Source organism: Lathamus discolor, chromosome Z (genome assembly GCF_037157495.1).
Source record: "Lathamus discolor isolate bLatDis1 chromosome Z, bLatDis1.hap1, whole genome shotgun sequence".
Lineage (NCBI taxonomy): Eukaryota > Metazoa > Chordata > Aves > Psittaciformes > Psittacidae > Lathamus > Lathamus discolor.
The window spans coordinates 13,282,727-13,310,295 of NC_088909.1; the positions used below are offsets into that span (position 1 = coordinate 13,282,727).

A 27,569-nucleotide genomic window follows, 5' to 3' on the forward strand; every position below is an offset into this window, starting at 1 on the left:
CTTGTGTGTATATTATTGCTTCCAAATGATTTTGTTATTTTTGATTTCAGATGAATGAAAATGTAGGAGATCCACAGGTAATGTAGATAGTGCTGAACAAGGAAAGAGAAGTAGAAAGTATTCATGAGCATGGGAAGGTGAAAGGACTTGCAGACAATGTGAGAAATAGGTATGCTGAAAACAGGGTTAAGTTCCATTCTACTGGCAGACACAGTGGTTTTGTGTGTAGTTTTGATTAAGTAATTACATGCATACTATACTGTTTGATTTGCAAATGCAAACTGTATCACATGTACAAAAATAGATGACTGTTCTATGGAAAATATGGCCCTGAATAGAATTCAGGAATGACAGTTCTTACAGTTTGGTGGAATTAAGAGTTACAATTCAACTACGTAATTAACTTATTTGAAATGAATTTATGGCTATGTGGAAACCAAGAATGGGTAATATTGAAGTGGTTAATACTAAAATAAATGAAATGGGCAAGAACTGATGTGCTCTAATAGAGCAAAACCCCATCAGAGGTGACTGAAACATGTTAGAAATGAAAACATTAATAATAACCAGCAGTACCCAGAGAGAATGAAAACGTCAACAGAGTAATGTCATTAAATGTCCAAAATCTTTTGTAAGATGCTGAGTGATACTTTGAGAAGGTACAGAGCAGCAGGAGAGGGCTTCAGGTAGAAATGGAGATGAAAAATAGAGGACATTCTGAGAATAGCTGGAGGCAGTGAACATATTAGGGGGAAGTATCTTATTATGGCTCTGTTTTCTTCATACCTTCTGCTTACACCCAGTGTTGGTGACAGAGTACTAAGTTAAATTTCCTGTTGATCTGGTGCTGTGACTTGAGCTTTAGAGTCTGAGTGTGCATCACCCTGAATAGTGGGTGAGTGATGGATAATCCTTACTTCTATGCCAGCAGTTACACTGGTAGTAGGAGTGAGTGGCATCGCCTGCTACCTGCGGACACATGAGGAAGGTTTAAGTGTCTAAACAGACAAGCAAGGGCATGCCATGACATTCCCCAATACCTCTGTTTTAGTGGTGAAGTTGGGTTATGGCCTTGGTATACAACTACAGAAACAGCTTAAAAATGCTTCTGGGTTCTTTTAGTTTAATGTAAGCATAGTCAGCTAAATGTTGCTTGGTTCTTATTGAATAAAGTGCTATGTCTAGTATTTAATGGTACTTTAGAGATGGTCCTGCAAGTTATGAGTATGTAAGGCTGCTGGTACATGCTAAACTTTATAGTAAATGCTGACACAGGATATACTTTGCACTCAACAATCTGCTTCATAGGATATCATCTTGCTTTGCCCAGAAAAATGACTGTCAGAAATTTGTTAGCAGTGGAAGCATGTGGGAAAAAAAATTGCTCTTCCTATTCTGCAGTAATATGGGCTGCTTTTAACCTGTTTTTCTTCACTGCTTATAGCAATTCAGCATGTTGGATTTGATCTGGGAGTTGTCTGGTGAACTGTTATGGCAGAAGTAAGTCAGACTAGGTAGGACATGTGATTCCTTTAGCCTTGAAAAAATCTATGGATCTTTTTCTGACATGTGTATCTGTAGCACTATTAATGCATACTAAAATTTGTTCAGTCCTTTGCTAAAATGACATGATACAGCTTTCACTTAAGAAAGAGGTGAATAATTTCATTAACATACGCAGCAAAACCCTCCCAAACATATAATAACATATAAACATTTCAGAACTTTTATTTTCAAAACCTATGTGTGTAAAATTTGGAAAAATGTCTGTAACTTGACAGGGCAACATACAAGCTGTTAAGCATTTCAATGGTATTGGATGTGCATAGGAACATCTTATATATTAGCTTATATGTCCTGGATTTCAAAAAAGCATCCATGTTTCTGCAGAGCAAATGTATACTGTCCCTAATATGCATTTAAATAAAAGGAAAAAATCTAAAGAAAAAATGAAAAAAAAAAATTACTTCATTTAAAACTACTACTCCTGCATTCTGAATGCACAAGTGTTTGCTAATTATTTGTACAATTTCATTTGTAGGAAAAAATATTGCTATTAAGAGTAATGTGGACATAAAATGACAAAAGGATATGTGAATGAATCAGATGTCTAGAGTTTTCACAAAAGAGAAATGTTTATCTCTAAATGGGACGGAAAAGGTCTTTGGGATCTCCTGTTTAAATGTTAGTGGAAAAAAATGTTAGTGGTAAAAATTATGAAATCACATAAGAAGAAGTTTAAAACCTTTTTCTCTCAATTTTTCTCATATAAGTATCTCTATTATTGGATATTGACTATTAGAATTTATTTTGTTAAATAGTGCTAGCATATTATGTGGTAATTTAAATGATGCATTGTTAACAACTGTGTAAGTAGCATTTTTAATGAAAAGCCATAGCTTGATAGGCCAATTTCTATAGTCTTAAAGCAAAAAACACCAGATATTTATTGTAATAATCTACAGCAAGTTCAAAAGAATAGAAATATCTGAAAATATATTAAGATATATATATGTACATTGGATATTAGTGCTGTATATAAAATATATTGGGAATGTGTTTCAAAATATTTCAAACATTGTTGACCTTTGTTATATAATACCAAGCTCAGGGAAATATATTTGCATAGATTTAGTAATATGTTGTAAATAACTGCATAGGACAGTGCACATTTTTCCTTAAGATGCAGCATTATAAGCAAGACATTAAATTATGCCTATCAGACAAAGCAGCAGAATCTCAACATTTTTTTTTATAGCACATTCTATTGGGAAGACATCTCTGCTTCTAAAAAGCACATGCATTAACTGCCTGATTCATGTGGTGACATGTGGCATATCCAAATGTGTTATGGATCTCCCAGGAATAAAAACAACATAGCAAAATCATCACCTTGGGATGTTCATTGAGTGAATATTTTACAGATATACTCCTTTTATATTTATATAATAATTTAGTGTTATGACAATTTTTTTAGCAGTGTTGGCAGTTTTTCTTTTTTATAATGGTATTATATTTGTGAGCCTATTAAGTGCACATGGGCTAAACTACAGAAAAAAGTATTTTTCATAATTCCTTAGGGTGCTTGTAGCAAAAGAACCATATTGGTATAGAAAAATGTTAATAAAAGGTCAAGCAGAACTTTCCAATGTTTATCATGATAGCAATAGCAATTTGGGCTTTTTCAATTGTATGTTGAAGAAATAGATTTATGGAGTATACAGAGAAGAAACTATACCTACTATACTTTTTACTTGAACTCTTTATTAAGAGACCAATCTAAGCAACAGTCAAAGTAATTAATTTTTACCATTTTTCCTTTTAAATATCAGGAAATTAGTGTAAGTTGTATGAAATGAGCTGAAGAAGTTTGCTTGTTTTGCTGTGTTTTCTGTTACAGCTAATGCTACATACTCTAGAATTGAGAATGATGCTTACCTCAGTGTATCATTTTGCTCTTTTAGAGACCTGGCATTCAAAATGGGAGCAATGCTTTTGGCAGAGTGTGTTTATGTACAACAGGTAAAGAAATGCTGGCTTATAATTTAGGAATTAACTGTTTGTTTTTGTGCATCATCGCATTCTACTCACCTTACACTTATATTTGCATTGAGACAAAGGCCTAGCTGGGGTAATGTTGAGCAACTCTTGAGTCTTCTAGATTCTGAGCTCAAATTTTGATTTTATTGTTCTTTTAGATTGTTTCTTCTTGCAGAAATGCTGTGATTTGTTTAATTCTAGAATAGATTTGTCTATTTGGAGTATGCAGATTATAAAATGGTTTCCATGTACATGCAACAAATTTGAAGTAGTAAAAGCCAGATAATGCATGTATTGACTATTTCTGAACAGAATGAAAGCTGTCTGATCCAAATGTCACTGGTACCCTGCAAGTTTTCTTTTAAATTGACCAAGTGTGTGGTCTTGCACCCTTGAAGTGAGTGTGATTTTCTTTTTGGTTTTGTTTTTTTGGTTTTTTTTTTGATTGCTTTTAAAAGATATTTAGGTACAAGGCTTGATGGGATTACCTATGGCATGAATACATACATGTGTCTTTACCGTCTTTTGCAATTACTAGTGACTTCTCAGTGAGAAAGTAGTAGCAAATCTGCTTTGTACATTAATTTGCTTGAGTGTCTGTATCCTAAGACAAATAAATCATTTTTTTCAGTGTCTTCCTATTGACAGGAGAGGCCATGAACTTCAATATAATGCTAATGAATGGGGGGGTAACTGGATTAGGATTAACTGCTACAGAGAGTCCTTTAATCCTGATGAGCTCAGAAGACATGGATGATCTCCAAATGACAATGCAAGTATCTTCAGACCCGTATTGTGATGATGCTAATTTTCAGTTAATTTTATGTTTCTGCTTCAACAGATAAAACTGCACTAGGTGCATGTAACAGTGTATGTACAGTGCATAAATGATATTAAGAATTCTGAATTAGATGCTTCTCTACCATATTTATAAAATGCAAAAATAATTTTCTTCAATTGCTTTGTAAATCTTTCTCTTGATATTATGCTATGCTTTAATTATATGCAAGTTACAACACTGTTATGCTGCAGATTAAAATACCGACCACAGACAAATACTGCATCTCCTCAAAATAGAAATGTATTTTTTGTGCAAAAGTGTAGATAAAGGCTATTTTCTTGAAATTGATCCAAGCTGGCTCCACAGGAACAGAAGCATGAGCATCCAAAGTAGCTGTAACAGCAGGAAATTCACTTTTCATTGCCATTTTGCTGTATCCCTTGTGAGAAGGGTTGAAAATAGTGCAGGGAAACTACAGGAAATCTATATCAAATTTTCTTAGAGATCCATCTTATTGTTTAGCAATTTTCCATTGTATCATATTAGTTACTGTATTTAGTAGTACTGTTTGGCAGAGACAGTAGTGGTGATTTTTATGTTATCAAAATTATATTAAGAATTAATAAAGTGTTAATGAAGAGCAAATGATGTTGGTAAAATAAGGTGTATCAAATATATAAACAGTATCAGGTTTGCCAGTACAAACTGATATTTAATATGTTGCTTAATATCTGGTGTCAAGTTATTAATGGTTTCCACTTTTATCATATGGTCTAGAAGAAGTCTGTCCATTCAACATTTAAAATTATAATTATTTTCCATTTCTTTTTAAAAAAATTTTTTTGTGTATCACAAGGCTTCCCTGAAAGCTTTGTTGTGCAGTGAAATTGTGAAGCTTTTCGCATGTATTGAAATCTGTAGATACATCTTAAATATGTAGGAGTTAGAGAGCTAAGCTGCACAGAATCCACAAAATGTGAAGATGAAACATCTTGAACATGAGTATGATAATGAAGCATTGCAATTCCTATGTATTTCCAATGAGAAATATGGACAGATTGGTACTCAGTTATTCTGTAGGCAAGAAAAATTTATCTTAGAAATTGTCAATTCAGTTTTTAATTCTGAAATGTTTGAGTTTCACATGAGGGTTTTGAGATTCACTGTATGTTTTGGTTCTCAGCTACCAGGGATGCACCAGTAGTGCTGAGGCATGGCATGAAGCCTAAATTAATAAGCTTTTCAGGTTTATTAGGCTGGGCCCTGTGCTGACACTGCCAAATTGGGCAGCTGTGGGAGGAGGGAGGTAACAGCAGGGGTCAGAAGAACAAAGGATAGAAGACAAGAAGACAGCATCAGGCACTAGTAAGAAGCAATGTGGTTAATAGGAGGGAAGAAAGGGAAGGTGGTGCCTGGGAAGGAGGCTGGTCATGAGGAGGTGAAGATCATTCCAAAAAGAAAACTGGGGACCAAGGACTTATTTAATTCAATGTAACATATAAAACGAGACCTGGTATGAGTTACTTCTCAGCTAAAACAGTTATTTTCCTAAAATGGAACTCTTGGAACTTTTACACATAGAACTGGTCTCTACTGTAACCGTTGGAATATGTATGCCCTATTAATTTTTGCTGTTAGGTAGTATGTAAGCAAAAGAAAATTAAGCTAATCCTGTCAGAAATCCCATCTAGTCTGTGCACTGTAGCTCAGCACTGAGCAGGTTGTACCTGGTGTGAGGAGGTACTGTAGTGGGTTGCAATTCCTAGATAAAAATTGTGAAAGGTATTCACTCTGACTGCTGGGAGTGGAGTGCCTGGGGAAAAGGGAGGTCTTGCAGGGAGGGTGAGGCTGCTGGGCATGTACATTGTTGCTGTGAGGATGATCAGAAAAGACCTGTTTCTACACAGTCCTTCAAAGGTTGCTAGTGATTGTCTTTTCTATCTCATCTTCGGTCAGCCATGGAGCTGATCTAAAGTCAGCACATCTGGAAGCAAGATGATAGGAAGGACAGAGTTCAGACTTGGCCTCCAACAGATCGTTGGCATTGAAGAGCAGACCTCTTGGAGCTATTGTAGTATGATTTTGTCTCTCTTTGTCCCTCCTTGATGAAGTGATCAACGTAGAGTTCTGACAGCATTTCTACAGATATTTTCTTTGTTTAAATTCGTCAAACCCAAGAGGTGTAGTCGTTTGAACATAGGCACTCATTCATTCTGCTTTAATAGAAAGTGAGGTTTTTGTGGTACATCATCTTTAAAGTATTGTCATTCATTTTTCATGGAATATCAGCCCTAATTAAAGAGCTCCTTTTCACTTTTCAAGGATCTGTATATTCCTTCCTCTTCTAGTTGTTCCTGTTTTAATTTTGAGTGTGTAAGATTGCTTCTGCCTTTGGTTGGTTACCTTGCCAGAAATACCCAGTATATTCTGTGGGCTTGAAGTTTAAGAGTGGCACTGAAGCAGGGTTGAGAACTTTGAAATGCATCTGTTGTTTTTTTTAATTTTTTTTTTTTTGTAATGTCTCTGCCGAATTTTGAGAGCTGCCTAGGTAGGATGCAGTGAGCTACCCAAACAGAAAAAAATATACAATACCACAGTTAATGGTGGTATCTTGTCAGGTTCTGACTGCTGTTTATGTTCCTGTAAATTCTTAGCATTGACTTCATGAGTTATTTTGAAGACACACAGAAGTTGCTGTTGTGGACTCAGGAACAGCTGTTAAATCCTGAGATGTGTAATCCATATGAACTAAACATGTGTGCCTTGGTCAGTCATTCACGAGGGACTGCAGATGGGCTGGTATTAACAACATAAATGAGAACTCGACAGCTTTGCCCTGTTAATTGCTTGAAGGTACCCCACTGTTGTTTGTGCTTTTAACTGTCTCTAAGGTGTGCATTTCATGTGGACATAGCTATGCTTCTGCTAGGTCTGATGACTTTTTGCTGAGTTTTCTGCAGCAGAGGTCCAGTGCTCTTAAGTGGTCTGCTCCAAGTGCTCATCCTCTGGAGCTAGAGCTTTGCAGTTTTGCCATCTCAATGAAATACAGCTATGCTGCAGAATTGCCTCTACTCATTCTCATTCTCTTCCATTGCTGCCCCAGGGTTTATACCGAGTGAGTAAAATTTGGTTTAATGTCTTCAATGTTGCTCCTTCTTCCTGGAGAGTGTGTAGATAACAGTATTTCCTGTCATTTGTTGCTGTACTCTTTTTCCTGTCTATTTACTAGAAAATAAAGACTATGTAAACTCCTGCCCAAGTAACAGCAATCCCAGTTTAAGACAGATGTAGAGATTGGTAAATAAAGAGGAGCAGCCATTTTACAAATTGCATGATAAGTGATTAAAAAAAAATTAAAACACATTTATGATTCAAATGTATCTTATTCTCAGCGACTTCCAAAATTTTATTCTGACTTGTAGCTGCTTTTTTTTTTTAGGTTTTAGCTGCTTCTGGAATATCTTAATCCCTCTCCTTCTGTTTGTTGTGTGGTTTCGTATGTGTTTTTTATTTTATTTTATTTTTAAGACTAAAGAGTGCTACCTTTATTATGAATGAGAATTTTAAGGTATCTTATCATACAATTAAATGGAGGCATGAATAATGTTAAAACCACCTAGTAATTCTAAGAGACATGTTCAGATCTCTGAAATTCCTGCTTATATTCTGTTTTCCATTCAATGTAGTTTCCAATTTATTGCAGCATTCCCCCCCCCCCCCTTTTTTTTTTTTTTTACAATTGTAATAGGAATGGAGAACTTTTTTAAAAAAAAAACCTGTTTGGGGTTTCAGGCTAGTAAACATAAGATGAACAGTATTAGAATCACAATATGAAATTAATCATCTGAAACATCTCATTGACCCAGTACTGTCTATTACAAGTTTCCTCCAATGTCCCTTCCTTTTGCTGCTGTAGTTAACAATAATACTGAGTGATCTGGAATTAGTTATAGGAATAAAAATGTCCGGATATGTCTAAAATTTGGCTAACATCACTCATCAAGGATTTTCTATTGATACGGTAATATTTTACAAGGATTACAGAATTAAACAATTTATTATTTTTAAGAATTTTACCTTTGAGCCCTGGTGCATGTGTAGGTTTGTAGAGAACAGTGTCTGGCCACAGGTTTATAGCTGGCAGCTATTGCTGAGACATGAAGAACTTCAGGATCATGTTTAGCAGAGTAAATTCCTAGGTGAGAGAAAGAGAACTTTTGTGATAATTACATATATACGAATTTACTTTTATTTTTATTTTGTCATTAATATTTTGAATTTTCTTGAAATATATTTCTTAAAGTATTATGAAATCTTAGAAAACACTCCAAAAAGCCCTTGCCACTTTTTTTGGGGGGTATTTTTGTAGCTGAGGGTGACCCTTGGAAATCTGTTTGATCCCGCTCTGTTGCTGCTTTCTGCCTATAGAGCAGGACTGGTTTTCATCTTTGTCCATGGACCGTATCATGTTTTTTTTTTTTTTGCACACGACAGCACGAAAAATCATCTCTGTCTAGCCCGACCACTGCTGCCGGTACCGGGTGGAAGCACCGGGAGCGATCCCAGCAATGGCCCGTTGGTGGGAGTATAGGCACACGCACCTGCGGCTTCCCGGCTCCTCCGCCAGCGGCAGCGGGGCCGTGGTTGACCTTTGCCAGGCTCAATAGCCTTTCATTTATCACTGATCACAAGAGTGGAATGAACATATTTACTTGTGTTTTACTTTCCACTTATAATATCTAGTGGCATGGGAGGAAAATGAAAACAATTGTTCATATGGGAAATTTATGTGCTTCATCTGGCTGTATGATTTCCACGGTTGTACCAGTGCCACTGAGGGACTGGTATTGCATTTTACATCTTTAGGCTACAACAAAGTAGCTTTTACGTCTTTAGGCTACATCCAAAGTAGCTTTTTCCTCCATTAGACGTTGTGAAGTCTCTAATAATGTTTGTCTTGCTGTGTTTTTGTAGTACAGTGTTTCATTTGAATAGGAGACTTCTTCAGCTCTTTGTGTAACAAATGCCTTTCATCTGATGTAACCCCCCCACTTTTGTTTTAAGGGTATTTTTCTTTTGTCCTTAGTGAACGGGAAGATTTTGGTTCCTGATTTCTCCTGTTACATGCTGGGTACAAATTTGTTTAAGTACCTGAACTAGTCTTATTCCAGCTCCTGAGTTCTAGATGGGAATCGTTTCTGAATATTATGCAAAGGGTTTCTGAATTCATTCCCATCCTAGGTCTAACATGGTGTTCATCCTGTTCTCTTCTGTGCTTTACTTATTGAAATAGTCCCATTAAAAATCAATGGGATTATTCATGTAAGTAAGGCAAGTGGGTGTTAGGTTTTAATTTGAGTGATATTTTTTTCCACTGTGACTTAGTTGTTTTCACGATGTGTTTCAACTTCTGTAATGATTAAGCTTGTAATATGGTCTGACTTCTAGCACCATTTTCTAGATTTGGGTTAGTTTAAAATCTGTATATATCAGTACAGTTGTGTAAATCTACCTACAAATTGATTCTTTCTTCACCACCATTTTACAGTGTGATAATGGCAGCTTTATTAAACTGCATTACAACATTGAATGCCCTATCATTTAATTCAGTTAAAATTTCTGGAAAGGTAAATTATTTCTTTCAACTTCACAGATTAAAGAAATTGTATGTACATACCAAGTTCTGATCACTAAAGGAGAAGTTTTATTATCTCTTATGTTAGCAAATTTTGATGTCTAATTTTTTAGATGAGGTTTAAACAAAATGTAAATAATTTGTTTACATAACAGTACAAGGTGAATAGGTGTCAAGTATTACAGTGTTTGGAATTTACATATTGTAAAATTCATAAATGCATGAATATTCTTAACAGTAAGTGGCATTGCTTTACAAACACTGATATACATAGCGATGTTTAACATGTAGGTAATTTTCAGAGATACTATAGGTACGCGCACAGTAACTCTGGTAATAAACAAATTATGAAATACTGTGATTTACTGATGGATTTTATTTTTCCACTATACTGCTTGCATTTGTAATGTAGTTTCTCTTTATTTAACTTACATGGTTTACAGATTGGAAGCAGAGCCAGATTGCAGGGAAATCAAATAGGGTAATAGAGTGAAACTGCATTGAAAGCAGAGTTGAATGAAATTCCAAAATTATTTTAAGGTTGTGTTCTGCAAATCCTGATTTCATAATAATTTTTTTTTTTTTTCACTTTAGAAGACATTGCTCTGTGTGTGTGGCACAAATACCCACCATTTGAATCCTGCACCTAGAGCACAGAACGTACAAGTGTTTTCTGCTTTGGTATAATGGTGGTTAAAGGGTGTTGCAGTCCTGAGTTTGCCAGTGGGCAGCAGAGTTTACAAAAAGCTTTACGTTGGTTTTCGGTATATATGTTTCTGTATTCACCATTATTGGAATGTGTGAGTCGAAAGAGGAAAAAAAAAAAAAAAGGAATAATGAAACCTGTTCAAAATGATGCTGTTGCATGGAAATGCACACTGTATGCTGACCAGTCAAATGTTACATAGCCAGATGTTAGCTGAGGCTTATCCTGGTTTTAATGCCCAGCCTAAGCACCTTGGGGCTTCAGGTCCTATATGGAATTTATTATTTGTAGCTGCCCTTTTGTTTCTGTAAAGTGATACATTTAAAATGCTTTTACTGTATCTATTTGCTTGATTTGAGGGATAATGCTTAAAAGCAAACTTTTAAAGTTTCTGAAGGCAAGCAGCAGTCTCTTCCTGAGGTGAATGGAATCTTCTCTTGGCTAATTAGAATTAACCCCATTTTCCTATTAGTCTTACAGTGGAATTGCTCAAAACTGTATTTCTTTATATGCGTGTTACAATGTTCCAAGGTGAGAAAATACTAAGAAAATATTGAACAAATATTTGTGACAAATGACTACCCTTTATGTATATGAAAAAAATATGAAAAAAAATTCTATTTGGATTAGTAAATATGATAAAGCACACATTATACTAGGACTAGACTGCTGAAATATATGTGTGACACATTTTTGAACAGGCAAATACTGATGGTGGGAGACAGGTATACCTGTATATGTGGGTTGCATTCATGTGCAAAGAATTATAAGATGCTGAAATGCTTCTTTATTTTTGTTGCTGTTTTTGGTAAACACAGAATGATAAAAGAACTAAAGAACATGAAATATTTTACTATTTCTATTTGCATTTAAGTTTTAAAAATCTCATAGCTTGAAACTGAAGTTAACTTTTTAAATTATTTATGGTAGCAATAATGCATGTTTTTGTTACTGAACTATATCTCTATAGTTCATCTAGTGAACAAAATCCTCCCTCAGCTAATTATAACTTACAGTATTTTCCCAGCAGTCTTACAATCAAATTATTCAAAATTGCATTTCTTTATTGCATATTGCTAAAACCCAAGACAAGCAAACATCAAGATAATAAACAATTATTTATTGCAAATTATTACCTAATATATAAGATTAACAGCTTGTAACTATTAAGATTAATACATGTGGTAAACTGTATTTATTATACTTATTTTGTAGCAAATATCTTTGTATAAAACATATGTTTATGCATTGCAATTAATGAGAAAAAGTGTAAGATTAACAATTTAAGCTGTGTTTTGTTCTTAGATTTATGCACACTGTAAAATTTATTTATTGCACTTATTAAAAGTATTTAATGATGGACTTCTGAAGCTATATTTTTAATGTGCAAATATAAACTAAAGGAGTGTTAAATTACAAAATGGAAAATTATAACTGAAGTCCAAGAATCAAACTATTTTCTGCTATAAATCTGCTTTAAAATAATCATCATTGGAATTACAGAATGCTTAAATTGTGGCCTTTTTAGTACATAATGTGTTGTGATGAGTTTTCGTTTTTAAAGGCTTTTTTTCATCATTAGAACTACACCAACAACTTGCTCTTAAAGATAAATGTAGCTCATAGTATAAACATTAGAATCATATCTTTTTATGAAGAGAAGTTAAAATAACATTTCTGAGAGGAGAAAGAGCAAACCCATACAAGTTGTGATGCACTGCAAGGAAGAAACAGAATTTAAAAATGTCTATGGAGATGAGCAACTGCTGCAGTCGTGTAGATTGCGCAGGTTGACTGAAAAGACATTTCAGCACTCCTGTTCTGGAGAGACTTTTGTGGTCAAACACCTCTAAGCTGATGTTTGCTATGAAAAAGTATGAGATTTTTCAGCACTTTTTATACACTCCTCATTTTTCTAGGAAATTTTTACTGCTTTGATCTGTCAGTGATCAGGCTCTAGTATAATATGTTCTCTTAGCATTTTGGTTTAGAAAATATTGGTGTATTACAAGTACATTCAGAAGCTATTTATATACTTTTTTTTTTGGTTTTCTTCTGGTTTTTTTTTTTTTTTTTTTTTTTTTTTTTGTGAAGAAACTGTTTTTTGGGGAACGGACCTTTCAGTTGAAATGCCTTTCTACTTCTGCTTTTTCCTGTGTGACTGTGCTTTGTATCAGGCATTTAGAGTGTACTTAATGATGTAATTATAAGAAACAAGTGATGCAGTTTCATCAGGATTTCATACTTAAGCAAACAGCCATGTAGATAAGCAGTTTGGATAGGAAAAAAAACCCCAACATTATACCTACAAGTTGTTTCTTGTTTTGGATTTTTTTTTTTTTTAATATTGTGAGAATGGGCTTGATTCTCATTAAACAATATACAGGCAGTATTTCCAAAAAGATTAAATGAAATTTTTATTTCACTAATTGGGTATTTCTAGTAGTTCGTTTTTTAAAGAACATTCTGAAAGTATCGCAGTACGAAGAGATGGAATTAATAAGAATGGCAAGAAATTTGTTTTTCTTTATGTATTCTAAGCAGTTACTGTCAGTATTATTACTTTTAAGCAATGATACTTGGTTTAAATTACTTTACTATGTTGGACTTCAGCTACAGGTGTGTTTTAAGTAAGATAAAAATCTGATTAAGTTTCTTTATGATAACTATGTTTATGATTTGATGGAATGAGAATTAAGTAAAAATACTGTTTTGTTAAAAGCAGTGAAAACTGAACTGAAAATGAGGTGGGCTTTTTTATTTTAAGCTTTACTGAAATGTATGAAAAATACCTTTTACTTAAAAATGGATTTTTAATTTTGTGTTTTAAAGGCATTAAAATACTGATATACTGAGGAGTTCTTCCTATTTCTGTAGGCGTTGCTCCTGTTAAAAAAAATGAATCATTTTTTCTCTGGATATAATTTATTATTGTACTCTCATCTGATGAGATTTTTTTCATCAAAGTGCTAATATGACAAACTGATCCTGTTTCCATTGAATTCAAAAGGCTCTCTGAATCTTTTTTTATTCCTCCTTTGTTGTAGACACAGATGTGAGTCTAAAAATGTCTATCAATGTGTAACATACTATGAGGTTATTTTAAAAGCTTACATTCTCAGTATGATGCTGCAGTTCTAAACCACTGGCCTCAATTTGCTGATTTTGAAGTAGTAAAGGTCCTGTATATTATATTACCTGTACATCTGTGGAACTCTAGAAATATTTGATTTAACTTCTCTAAAGTGATTTCACTGCTCAGGGAATTTGAATGGTCTGATGTGGGATATGTGTGGCCAGCTGAAATTTCCTGAAGTGGGAATCAGTACCCTAGTGCTCCCTCCTGTCTTCAAATTTACGATCACAAGAACAACTATTCCACAGCAGACCAAAAGCCTTCTAGGACACTGTCCTTTTGGTGACATTGGCCGGTGAAGGATTTAGAAGGAAAGAGTAGAAGTAGCAGAAAAAAGTAGGGTTGTATTTTTCCAAATTTGTGCTCCCTGTTTCTGGAAGCTGGCAATTTATGACCTATACTTTTATACTTCTGATTATCCTTGTTTCTTGTCTCCAGTGCCCTTTTTAGTTCTATTACCCTTTTTTGGAGAAATGGTTACCAGAATGCACTCAGATTTAAAGACATAGGCATTCAGAATCCTTGCTGAGGAAGGGCAAAATAGCTTAAGAGCACAACACAGCTCAGTCCTTCAATGGCTTAAACTCCCAGAGCTACCATTTGTGACTGGTGTTTTGTAGGCAAATACCCTCACAGCTCAGGCTCAAGCTGGGACTGTCAGAGAGTGGTATCAGAATTACTGAGCTCTAATGAGGCCCATGGTGCTCCTCTTCCTAGCGTTCTCTTTTCAGGGCAGAACTCTATCTCAGGAAAGGCACCGACCTTATGATAGTTAACAAAGACAATGCTCCCACCAATGAGTCTGTGTGCGTGTTTAGGTTTGGCCCTAGTCCTAAGAGGTCCTGACTTTGATGGAAGTTGTAGCTATATAACACCTCACAGGATGAGGTTTAGTAGTTGCAGAACTGAATACAGCATTTTTACAAAAGTCACAGTTTAGACAAGTTCCCTGGTTCTGTATTCATTGTGTCTGTTTTCTTGGAGATTAACTTGAATGTGGCTTTACTGGAATTTTACTTCACTGAAGTGAGAACAAAACAACCAACTTTTGCAGCTGATCAGTGAAAATCCATTATCATTAGGCCATCTGGAGAATAAAAAGCATTTTTAGTTCTTGAGCAATGGCTAAGAGCTCGTTTTTGAAGAACAGGTTTCTTGTGATTGCCACATGATAGTGACATTACAAAAAGAAAAAAAAAAAGTGCTGAAACAAGTGGGGTTTTATCGAACCATTTATATTCTAGGTTTATTTCTGCAATAATTTAAACTTTTTCCTGCTTTGCAATTTCTTTGTGCTTGTAAAGGTTTATACAGCTTTAGAGACAGTGCTACCTGGAATGCTAACTCTGACTGGATTACCAGAAAAAACACAATGGCAGAAAGAAATTGGCTACTTAAAAATAGTATGAAGCTGAATAAATGACACATGAAGTCTGAGTTTTTTGTCACATCACAACAAAGTAGACAAAATGGAATTAGGGCGTTTACCTGGAAGCTGGTGTTGCTGTATTTCAGATACTGATAGGTTTTTGCAATCATACCTATGATTGATTTCTAATATAAAACTGGGGAGTTGGGGTGTTTTTTTTTTTTTTGGGGGGGGGGTGTAGTGGGATTTGTTTTTTCATCTCAGAATTTCTTTTCCCAGTGGAGTACTGTGTACTTTGAGAGGTGTGAGTTCCTGACAATGAGGTATGAATTTGGAAAAACTTTTTACAGGTTCTCATCAGGGAATGTTTATTGATCAGGCTTTCTCATTGTGCTGTTTAGAAAATCTGACTGAAAAAATATGACTGAAGAGTGTTGGTGGTTGTTTTTTGGGTGTTTTCTTTGTTTGTTTGTTTGTTTTATAAATTGGAAATGGATTTAAAAACCCCAAACACAACAGAATAGCTCATACTTTATTTAAAATTGTTTGGGGGAGATTTCTCTTCAGTACTTCTCTAAACTGTACAATCAGTCAGTTACATTGTTCTTGTGGTAACTGGGAAATAGTATGTTGCTTGAAAAACTTTTAGAAAAGACACGTAAAAATATCTGAACAATGCAACAGATGTATTTGTTTTTTCCTGTCAAATAGGATGGGAGTGCAAAGCTAAGTTCATTGACAGAGGGCAAAAATTAATGAAGGATGATTTGAGCTGGAGGTCATAGGCATAGCTCTGCAAACATCACGGAATAACTGATAATGGACTGTGCTGTAAGACTGTTTGTGTACACCAAGAAGTAAATGAGTGATTTACTCATGGTGCAGGTGGCAGGAGCACACAGTATGCACTTTTCCTGCTGGATACTCTGTGTATCAGATGCCCATACCAAGCTGGGGATCCTGCTTCACTCCCCAGTACTTTCTACATCGTATGGAAAAGAAATGTAATGACAACTGGGAGGGTGGTGTAGAGAGTGGGGGGTTTTGCTTGGTTTTTATGTATCCCGTACATGTTTTCTTGTGCAGATGGCCCTTTATACTTAGGATGTAGCCATTGGAACAGCATATTGCCCCAAGGATGCAGAATATTCTACTCAAATGAGTCTGTATCTGAATCCTAAACTTGCACCATGTATTTTTGATTGCCTGCAGACAGATTGTGTAGTCTAATGGTGGTGCCTTCCTCCTTCTTGTCTTTGGTTGTTCCCCGCCCCCCCAAATCATGCATATTTTCAATACATAAGACATACTTTTAAATATTGCTTTTCCATATGCTGCTCTAACTGCATAAACTGTATACGTACCACATATTGAATCTAGGGATTTTTTTTTTTTTCCACCTCTGAGGAAAAGTGTTTTTCAATGAAATTCATCTGTACTTCAGGCAGGGCAGGTGGAATTTTGAAGCACTGGAAAGATATTCACTTGCTCCTAAATGGTGGTAGATATGAGTCAGCGTTATGAATATGAGGGAGCTTAGTTTGTGAAAGTGCAGATGAGAAGTGGTGTGATCCACAAGATAGTATTTCCGTTTACATAGGGTCGAGAATATGAAGATATTTAAGGATCCATGATGACAAGGTTTAAGTGTGGTATCACTTGGTCATAACTCTGGGTTAATAGCCACTGTTCTTGTACCATTTTACAGTAGGAGAGGCAATATTTGTTTGAATATTGGATGACAACCAGATCAAAACTATTTTTTTTTGTCTCTTATGTAATAGATAACTTGTGATTACAGTTAAATCTTATGCAAAAGTCCCATATGAGTGCATCAAACAATGAGCTTCGTCTCAGTTCTTTTTGAATCTGGGGCTTGGTTCTTTTTCTAGTTTGTGCTTTTCTCAAAACAGTATAGGTGTTATTGCCAGAAGTAGGGGTGGGCCATTATTTCTCCATTGAACACAACTAGGGATCAGAGATAAGCTTCTGCATTGGAATTCAGTTTATTAATGCTCTTCAGTAATAGATGGGATATCATCTATAGATATAATTCAGATATTTTTGTGGTATACCCAATGATTTTCAAGTTTGGATTTGGTGGACTTTGACAAAAGTTTTCTGCATTATTTCTGCACGTTCTTTATTATCAGTGTTGCAAAATTGTCCTGGAATTTTACTTTCAGGAGTCACAAAACCTGTTTGTCCAGCATGTGCCCTGCAGATTGATTAAGACACAAAGGATATTTGACAAGTTTATAAAAAATATGTTTTGCTTTGGGCAAAAGTAGTATTTTGATTTCCACATAGCCATTTTAGAAAAGCTAGTGTAAATGTGAAGCATTTTAAGGCAAAGCATAAAAAACCTCACAGCAGGAACACATCCAGTTAGGAATATACAACAAGGAATAACTCTGGTTTTATGAAATAAATAGTTGGATTTTAGGGGAAAAAGGCTTCCCCAAAGTTAAAATGTGAAAGCATTCACAGAGAACATTAAAATAATAAAAAAAAAAAATTAAAAAAATAAAATAAAAAAAAAAACCCAAAAATCAAACCTTAGTAGTTGACCTGAATGACGAGATGCTTTGGGCACAGCATTTTGGTAAAAGTCTGGAGTCTGAGTGATCCTGTTGTATTGTCATTCAGTGGGAAGTGGATGGCTTCAGATAAAGTATCTCTGTGATTTTTTCTTTTTTTTTTTTTTTTATCAACTAGCTAATTTTATTAATAGTGCTGCTTCCTGGTTATTGTAGCTTCTACAGCCACCAGGCTTCCTTGAACAACCCATCTTTACTCTCATTTTACCATTGCTTTCTCATGTGGTCAGAAAAAAAATGCTATCAACCTCTGGAATATGGGAGAATTGGAATAAGGTAGATAAGTTTACCTTAGATTTACTCTCTTGTTATTTAATAAGTTATATTGGTAGGTTACAAATACTTGGTTTTTTTGTTATTTAAGGTGTGATAAGCAGTATCTAAGGGTTTGTGTTTGCACAGGAATGAGTTATACTTAGCTGAGAAAACAGGCTTGGATAAGAAAAAATGTCATGTCTTTATGACACTAAGGCTAAGCTTGAAAGCTTTGTTATTAATTATACAGATTAATTCTTCCTAACTAAATAAATGACATTAGCATTTTAGTGTACAAAAAGTAGGCCTTCCTGACTGCAACTCGCAAGAGGTTTCAGAAAAAAAATACAGCATTTATTGTGTTCTGAGATTGGGTTCACATGGTGTGATAGCAGTAGCATCATACACTAAAGAAGAGTAGAGCAGTACTAAAAAAACCCTTCTCTTTACTGTGTAGTCACCAATGAAGGAAGTTGTTAATTATGAGCTATAGATTTACTTCTCTTTTGTCAAAGCTTACACTAGCTGGTAACTTTGATTATAGAGTATTTTGGGCTTTCCATACATTGCCTCATTAAGGAGATAATAAACCAATTTTAATATGTCTCAGTCTGCTATTTTCAGATGAAACTGTCATCATGGGCCTTTTTTGTTACACTTCACAACCTAGAATATTTTTTCCTTTAGTTTAGCATGTTCTCTTCTCCATGTATACTGTAGTCTAGATATTAGCATTTGTGGCATTTCACTTAATGACTGCATACAATGTCTTTGGGTAAAATATTCAGCATACAATGCAAACTAAGCAGATATTGCTCCTGAACAATATAAAAAAAATAAGGTAATTAACACTTGAATGGTCTCTGTAAGGGCTATGAGCTATCATGTTCTACAGGCATAGTAGGCCAGATTACGGTGTAAACATGGAGTAATGAGAATTTATCATGCTGGAGTTGAATTCAGAACCCATTTGGATGAGCATTAATACCATAGTAGAAATTAAAAGTCTAATATTTTAACATTAAAATGTATCTTTGTTTGTAACTTGACATCAGAGTAGAATATAGATACTGAAAATTGTTGCCTTTTGTACAGGGTCTTCACCTACTCGTAATGGTGATAGGAAAGATAAGAAGATAGGAGCCAGGCCCTGAGAATGCCTAAAGCAGATGTCTAAAGAGGTGATTCTTTCCATGAGACCCATTATTCTCCATTGACTGCTCTGCTGGTCTGATTAACTGAGACTGGGATATCTTATGCTAAACCCAACCCTTAGTATTTAAATTAGATTAATTCCGTCCTTCATATCTGAATTATTATATTTATTAGTTCTAGTCTCTAGACTGGAGAAGTTAGTGGTTTGCTGTATAGCTCTGTGGTTACTGCTATCAGTTTGTGCCATCCATATACGATTACAAATGGTTGGTTGCCACACCTCTGCTTTGTCAGCTTCAGTAATTGCTCTGTTAAGAGTACTGACTGAATTCAGAAGGGTAATATTTACATGGCCAGTAGTAAGGGCGGAAGGAGCCAATTTCATTGCTAAAGGAGGGAGAGTAATTTCAGCATTATGTTGCATATCTTTTTAATGATTACTGAAAACTCCCTTTTTGCCACTACCAACCTGTCACTGCAGTCTGTGAAGTTTAAATTCTGTCTTTTGAGTAGCCACAGGTAGTTGCATTTACAGCTAAACTTTAGCTGTTGTTAACACTCTGTTGTGTGTGGAGGTTTTTTGTTTGTTTGTTGGGTTTTTTTTTTTTTTTTTTTTTTTTTCATTTGACAGCTTGGGAAGAGATGGGTATTGGTGAGGCTGGAAAAAAATTCTGTTTTCCTGGCATAAATGCCTGTGGCAAGAGTGTAGTAATATGGAATTCAGAAGCAGGTAACCTCTGAACAGAGTGCACTGTGAGATCAAGTATAACCTTACACTAGCCCATTCATACTGCATTGCTGTGGTGTGCTGTTTTAACCTTTCCTGGCATAATGGGTTTAAAAACCTAGAGGGCAGACTGCAAGGGCCCCAGCTTGACACTTCAATCATTTAAATACCAGCTTAACTAAAGCTTAAGTTCCTCTGAGGTTTTAATACACAGTCTGAACATATCTTAAATAGTTGAAGATTTTGCAGCTCTATTTTGATGCTTGATTATGGACTTAAAAGACTAATTTTAGGCACGTGCATTTAAAAATGCATGTTGTAGTAATTCTAGTGAAATTTCCCAAACTTTCCTGACCTACGTCTTGAAAATAAACTTAAAGGCCATGATTCAGTAAACTACTTAAATATACTTTTGGGAAAACCTGCATACTTGAAGTGAATGAATAGTGTGGGATTATTTGTGTACTTAATGATCTGCTTGAACACTTGAACTCAACCAGAGCTCTAGCTCTTAAATTTTTACATTCTTTTTCTTATGGTGACACTTATGAAGCAGGTATGAATCTTGCAGCTAAAACCACTTCAGATGGTGCTAAACAGAGCTCCTTTTATGCATTTTGCATGTAAGAACTGAATTGTATTATTAACAGACAATGGCATATGCTGATTTAGATCAGAGATCAGTATCAGTTCATTCTTATTTGACAGAGGTTACAGTATTACAAAATTAAGAAGAAATATAACTGTTGGAAAAAAAATGAATGGAAATATCAGAGAGCAAAATCTACCTTATATTTAAAATATATTACAACCTTTATCTAGTTGAAAAGAATACATTACTAGAAGTAATTTGAAATATTGTGAAAGAAATACATCATATTATATCTTCATTAAAAGATTACGGTTAGTTGTCAGAGACCTATATGCAAAACATTATTGGCAAATTTTGAATTTTTTGATACTTTTGGGTCAAAATATCATTGCAAAACACAAGTATTCTATATTAGGATTTATTGCTAAAATAGTCATACAGACAATAAATTTTCTAGGCTGGGTACCTATATACAGTATATTCCTGTAAAGTTATCTGCTCTAGAAAATTTACTTATACTGTACAAAACAATACACCTCCCTGAACAACAACCCAAACCCCCAAACATTTTTTTATCTTTCTGCATAAATAAAAATATTTCATTAAATAAATTCTATAACTCATGAATAGAAATTTGGTTAAACTATTTTGCATAGATCTTGGAACATGTATTTGTAAACTATATTTTGGGGGAAATTTTGTGGGACAGCTAAGCCAAACACTTAGAATTTGATACATTTACTATTAGGCACAGTTTTGCATTGCGGTACCACATTTATTCTTCTGTATGTACAATATTTATATAAAAAGAAAAAAATGGAATGTAAGTCATGCTTATTTGAACAAGATAATAAACATTGAAATCATTGAAGAATTGTATTTTCTCTAATATTTGCACCCAAAATGGTTTCAGGTTTAGTTGTATACATCAATAGATTTTACAAATAAGCGTATGCTGACCTAAAATAGGTCATAGAATGGTTTGTGTTGGAAAGGACCTTAAGATCTAGTTCAAATCCCCAGCTGCAGGCAGGGACATCTCCCGTTAGACCAGGTTGCTCCAAACCCCATCCAACCTGGCCTTGAACACTGTCAAGGATAGGGCAGCCATAGCTTCTGATGGCAACCTGTGCCAAGGCCTCACCACTCTCGTGCAAGTAGTGTGAAGTATGCCATGATGTTTTTAATAGAGTAAAGGCATTTCTGGTTTCAAATACAGCATTTCCAACAGTATTCCTGAGGAAAAAGGAGGTGAAGTTGTAGCAGTAGTAGACAGATGTTGAAAACTCTTTGTGCATGGCATATGATGCAGGAAAACCTTGTTGTGCTGTCATTGTCACTGACTGTGACACAATTTGCTGCCTAGGTTTTGTTTCTCTGCTTAAAGCTGCTTGAGGCTGCTAACTAGTGTACATGGCATTGCTGAGATGTTGAGAAAGAGCTTAGAGAGAAAAATGTGCAAGTTGTCTAACTTGTGACAATAAGTTCCATCATGTACCATTTAAATGTAGCTTGGACTCAGTGGAAGGAAAAAATCTGTTAAGAATAATTTTATATTAACACAATGGGAACAATACAAAGAGAATGGAAACAAGACGGCCTGATGTATCTTTTCCAACTCTAATTTGTGGCAGCATAGATATTATAAAACCCAACTAAACAACCCAAAGCTTGGCCTAAGTTTCACATATTGGTCTCTGCAACTATCAAAAACTTGCTAGTACCTAGTGCAATTACTAGGCGTATATTTCAGAAGGGAGAAACTACATTTACAGACAATTTAGATGAAAAATGTATTATGACACTGTACACGTGCAATTCAAATTGAGAGCTATGTAGATTTCAAATGAGTTTAGAAAAGTGCTTTAGATTGCTATGATGGCACATGAACTTTCCTTACTTCCTCTTTAGACTATAATTTTTAGTGTTAGGAAGTCCTGTTGTTGGAAATAACATTCAATTAAGAATTGTTGACCATGTATTCCCTGCTTTGAAGGTCATCCTTTATTTTAATAAAATCCAAGTTTTGTGGCAGTGTTTCCACTCAAACTGATTTTTTTTAATGTACTTAATATTTTCACCAAGGGATGCTTCCAAATGTACCAGTGTTATAAAATTTGTGCTCTTCTAGTTAAATATACGAAGGGGGCCTATAGGGATGCTGGGGAGGGACTCTTTGTCAGGGACTGTAGTGACAGGACAAGGGGTAACGGGTTAAAACTTAAACAGGGGAAGTTTAGATTGGATATAAGGAGGAAATTCTTTCCTGTTAGGGTGGTGAGACACTGGAATGGGTTGCCCAGGGAGGTTGTGAGTGCTCCATCCCTGGCGGTGTTCAAGGCCATGTTGGATGAAGCCTTGTGTGGGATGGTTTAGTGTGAGGTGTCCCTGCCCATGGCAGGGGGGTTGGAACTAGATGATCTCGAGGTCCTTTCCAACCCTAACTATTCTATGGTTCTATGATTCTATGATCCAGGGCAGACGCTACTTAGTAGTAATGATTATGGAGTAGTCCAACAGCTCTTTTCCTCTTTATTATGCCTGCTATTTTATTTTCAGTCCTTTGGTCTTCTTACCTTCATTACTTCTGAGTGGCATGTGAGTTGGTCAGTAGCTTCTCTTGACTGTGTTCCCCCTCTGTCACAGCTTTCACTTAACCTTTATGACTATCAGAGGGCAACATCTGCTGAACTTTTTACAGTTTCTGCTCATCTTTCATGATAGGTAAAGAATGAAAATGAAGATCTTGACAAAATGGTTCCCTTTATGGGAGTAATTTAAGAATTTCTTCTGTCCTTTTTTTTTTTTTTTTAAACTCCTCTCACAACACTTCTAGTATTTATACCTAGCCTCCATAAAAATAATCTTTATTCATGTGAAGAATTTCTGTGAGAAAAATCACCAGTATCAGTGTTATCTGGCAGGTCTCTACTCTGCAATTCTCAAGTAAGTCCTGTTTTGAATTGGCAGTATCAGAATAGATGACATTATCTTTATATGGTTTTGAAAAAAGAAAACAAAAAATGTCATCAGTGTGAAGGTGAACTTCAGTTGCGATGCCTGTAGGAGGAGTTTTCATGCCATTTTATCTTTGTTCAGCAGCTTAGATTGTGCAAGAACTGTCTGAAGAAAGATTTGTCTGGCATGAGAGTGTAACAAATGGATATCTCATAATTCTAGTTCTCATTTGGTTCAGGTTTTTCTCCAACCAAAAAGTGTGGCTGTCTTCTGTAGTGAAATACAGGTTTGGGTTTTTTTTTCCCTGGTGAGATTCGTATATTTTACTGTTTTATTCAGGAAAAGCCTTGGCAGCTGTAGGAATAAACTTCAACTCTGTGATTTTTTATTTTTTATTTTTTTTTAAAGCACAAAGTGTTTTGTTTCTAAGTATACACACATATGTATATACACACTTTTTTTTTTTTTTTTCTCATTTGCCCATAACGTTCTAGGTGAACCCACCAGAGCAACTAACTGCTTTTAGTATGTGGCATGTAAAATTTATTCTTCACTACAATAACATTGCTTAAAATACATTTTATGCAATTTTTACTTACTGCATCCCCTGCTAAGAGTTCTCTTTATTTCAAAGATATGTGAATAGCTTAAAAACTTTTTTATAGTTAGCTTCCTTTGGTAAGAGTGTTAGGGTGATGTGGTCCTGTTCGCTTCACTTTCTGGTCTAGGAAACACTGAGGTTCCTTTACAGGAGGCTGTGGTCTCTCTGTTACTTTCAGGGTACATTTTTAAAGTGAAAAACATGGACTATTGAGCTAACTCCCAATTAAATGTTAGCAGGACAGACTGCAAATGAAGGGGCACGTTACGCTGCTGGAAGGTCAGTTTGGCAGTCTGTGATGTCAGTTTACGTACTTCCTGAAAGAGTTCTTACTCCATTGTAGTCTCTTGCTCTCCAACACCTATTCCACTCTTCATCCTTAATTTTACAAATGTTTGCATAGATATGACTGTGTGCATGGATATCTTGCTCTGCAGCATCTTTGTTAATTCATTGGTTAGTATTTTACAAAGATGAACTGAAAGGAAAGGGTGGGGCTGAAGGTACAGAATGTTATTCTAATGTCCTTGTGTAACTTTGCTTGTTACAGCATTGTTACCTTTCCAGTGAAAAGGTCTTGTCTCCACAAAAGTTTGTGAGTGCTTTTTAATTAGGAACATGAAATATTGTCATAAATCACCTTGAGATTAAAAAAGGGACCCGCTTTAATTTAGTTATGATGAAAAAGATGTCTTGGGAAAATTGATGAAGTCACTCCTTCAACTGGTTTTTGCCTTTGATTGCATTGACTAGGCAGAGTGATATAGAAAAAAACATACTTTAGAGCCTAAATGCTTATGTGTATCAGATCTTCTTTTATATCTGTGTGGTTGTATTTGTCTTTCATGTTTTATTCATGTCTCTTATACATGTGGATATAAACGTTTGTTGATTGCCATATCAAAAGACTGAAGTAACATCATAACAGTCTGGATGATATGCACAGTAAGAATTTATGATACTCAAAAATTTGCACGGATTATGCTCTTGATATTTCGCTGCTTGAGCCTAGATATGGTATGTGAGATCACTAGCAACTTATAAAGCACAAAAGGGTTTGGTTTAGGAAGATGTTAGTGGAAGCCTTTCATGCTTTCCACTCTTGACAGTGATTATAATGAAGATAACGAAGTGGCTGACAATAGAGTTTTGAAGAATGAAATACTCTAAGAAAGGAATTGCACAACAAATACAAAAATGGTAGCTCAACTCAGTAGTCTGTGGATAACCAAAAGAATAATTTAGAAAGACAGATGATTTCTCAGAATTCCAAAGTCCTGAGATATCTTTATTAATAGTTCCATGACAGAACTCTTTTCTCTATATCTGAAGTAAAAGCAAAACTGTATGTTTAAATCTCAGGTCAGCTCTTTTTATCTTTTAAGATTAGAGAGAACTATTGCAGTGCAGCTTCCTGGGCAAGACACTGCAGAATTAAGAGCTGCTATCATTGAACTTCCTGACTTCTGTGATCTGGAAGCTGTCAAGGTTAACAGCTGAATTTATTTACATTACACTTCCTCCATAAACAATGTATCTTCTGTGGCTAGGAGCTGGCTAAAACAAGGTGTGCAACAGATGTGTCTCAAGGTTGGTTGTGATCTGGTTTTAGGTGTTTTTGTGGTGATTTTGGTTTTTAGTGGATTTTTTTGTGTGGTTTCTTTTTTTTTTTTTTTTTTTTTTTTGGTAAGAATTGCTTTAATATAATTAGTTGAACAAATATTTTGGATAGGTCATCCCTTGACATCATAAGTATGTGCTAGAATCATCAAAGTTATTTCTTGAATGCATAAAAACTAAAAATGTGGGTAGACAAAATGGTAAAACTTATTTTTACTTTTAAGAGTGAATAAAGAAGAATTTTCCTTTTATTCAGCACAGTGGTATATGTTGTAGTGGTATATGTTTCAAACCAAAAAGATTTGGTTCCTTTTCCTCCACCTAGTTATCCTATAAAAAAAACAAAACAACAACCCAAGTCAGACAGGTGATATGTACAGCAGGATGATGTTGATGATTGCAGCTCCAATGACTTAGAATTGTGCAAATTCATTGACAGTTCTAAAACTGCAGACATGTCAGGGCATATTTTGAAGTTCTTTACCTTTTATAGGTAAGGTGGAGGCTTTACCTTGTATAGGTAAGGTGAACTGAAAAAACTCTAATATTGGTGTCAATGTGCCCAGGAAAAGGAACCCACCCTGACTTTCAGATTCCAGATTGCAAATAATATGAACAGGGAACAAAACATGTACTTTTATATTCATATTGTGAGTATGTGTTATAGAACAGGAAATCATAAATCCAGATCTCTGTTTTTTTTTTTTTTTTTTTTTTGCAATATATATATATATATTTTTGTTTGTTTTGGGAACAGCAGCTGATTTTGATATGTTGTCCCCTTCTCCTGGTTTTATGCTGGTTTGTGTGCTCTGAACATTAGTGGACTAGAATTTTTTTTTTTTTAAATAAGGATTTTGTTCAGGTTGATACTCGTCAGAAGCTTTAATTGTGGCTTAGAATTTGAGAGAAATCTAAGTCGTATTTGGCTTATGAAAATCAAGCATCTTGTATTCAGCATTTAATTTTGGTATCCAAAGATATTGGTTTCTAATTCTAAAGTAGAACTAAAAATCAAGATAAAGGCATAGCTTCTCTTCCCTTCTTCCCCCTCCATAGATACATGGATATATTATTTTGTTCCTGATATTATATATCAAGTTAAATAACAAATAATTCGGACTAAAGGAATTGGGGAATACTTTGGGTTTTTCTTCCCCAGTAACTTATGCTGCTTCATATTTTACAATAGGTGATCAACCTTCTTATCCAGTGAGCTGCCTATTAAAAATTTATTTGGAAAGACTTAAAGGCAGATATTCCATAATTTGTAAGGGACAGTGCTCAGTGCTACAAGCAAGAAAGTGGTAACTTGCTACAGGATAGTAATGTTATGCAGGAACTCTGGGCTGGTGCACAGCTGGAAAGCGCAGTACTGTTTCAGAACTACACAATAATAGTGCTTAGCCCCAGCAGTCACTCCTTGCTTCATTCTTCACCAAATCAGGGATTTAGATTAAAATTCTGTGTCTAGTCATGTGTTGTAGCCCCAGCTAAAGCTGCACGAATGGAGAACAATTGGGCAGGGAGCCCCTGCTTGTTATGTGATTGAGAGCTTTGTGTTTCCTTTAACCTGGTGGTTTACTAACAAGCGTTGTTTTTGTTGCCCACAAAATGAATGACTTTTGCTGACTCCAAAAGACAGGTGCTTCATTACCCTGCACACAAATAAGGGAAATGAGGGTGACACTGGGAAGAGTGTAACATGAGTTTATTTGCAAATGGAATCCTGGTCATAAGGTGCTCCTCTTAGCAAATTGTAAGCAGGAATGAAAAGTCTGTGTTCTGGAGGCTGCTGCTGAATTTACTATGATACCAGCTATTTCTTCTCAAGAATTTTTTGTCCAGTTATAGATAAGCTAGCAATTGTCTTGCGCCCCGGTTTTGTCTCAAA

At 35.2% G+C, this 27,569-nt stretch overlaps 2 long non-coding RNA genes across 3 annotated transcripts in view; both read left to right on the plus strand.

Annotated features, from left to right (window-relative positions):
- The window catches only part of LOC136004615 (uncharacterized), a 232,861-nt gene that overhangs the window by 37,718 nt on the left and 167,574 nt on the right, over positions 1-27,569 (plus strand). The window lies entirely within an intron of this gene.
- Positions 1,441-4,898, plus strand: LOC136004616 (uncharacterized). The gene is made up of 3 exons (XR_010608555.1): positions 1,441-1,514; positions 3,465-3,522; positions 4,172-4,898. It is a non-coding gene; the product is annotated as an uncharacterized LOC136004616 (long non-coding RNA).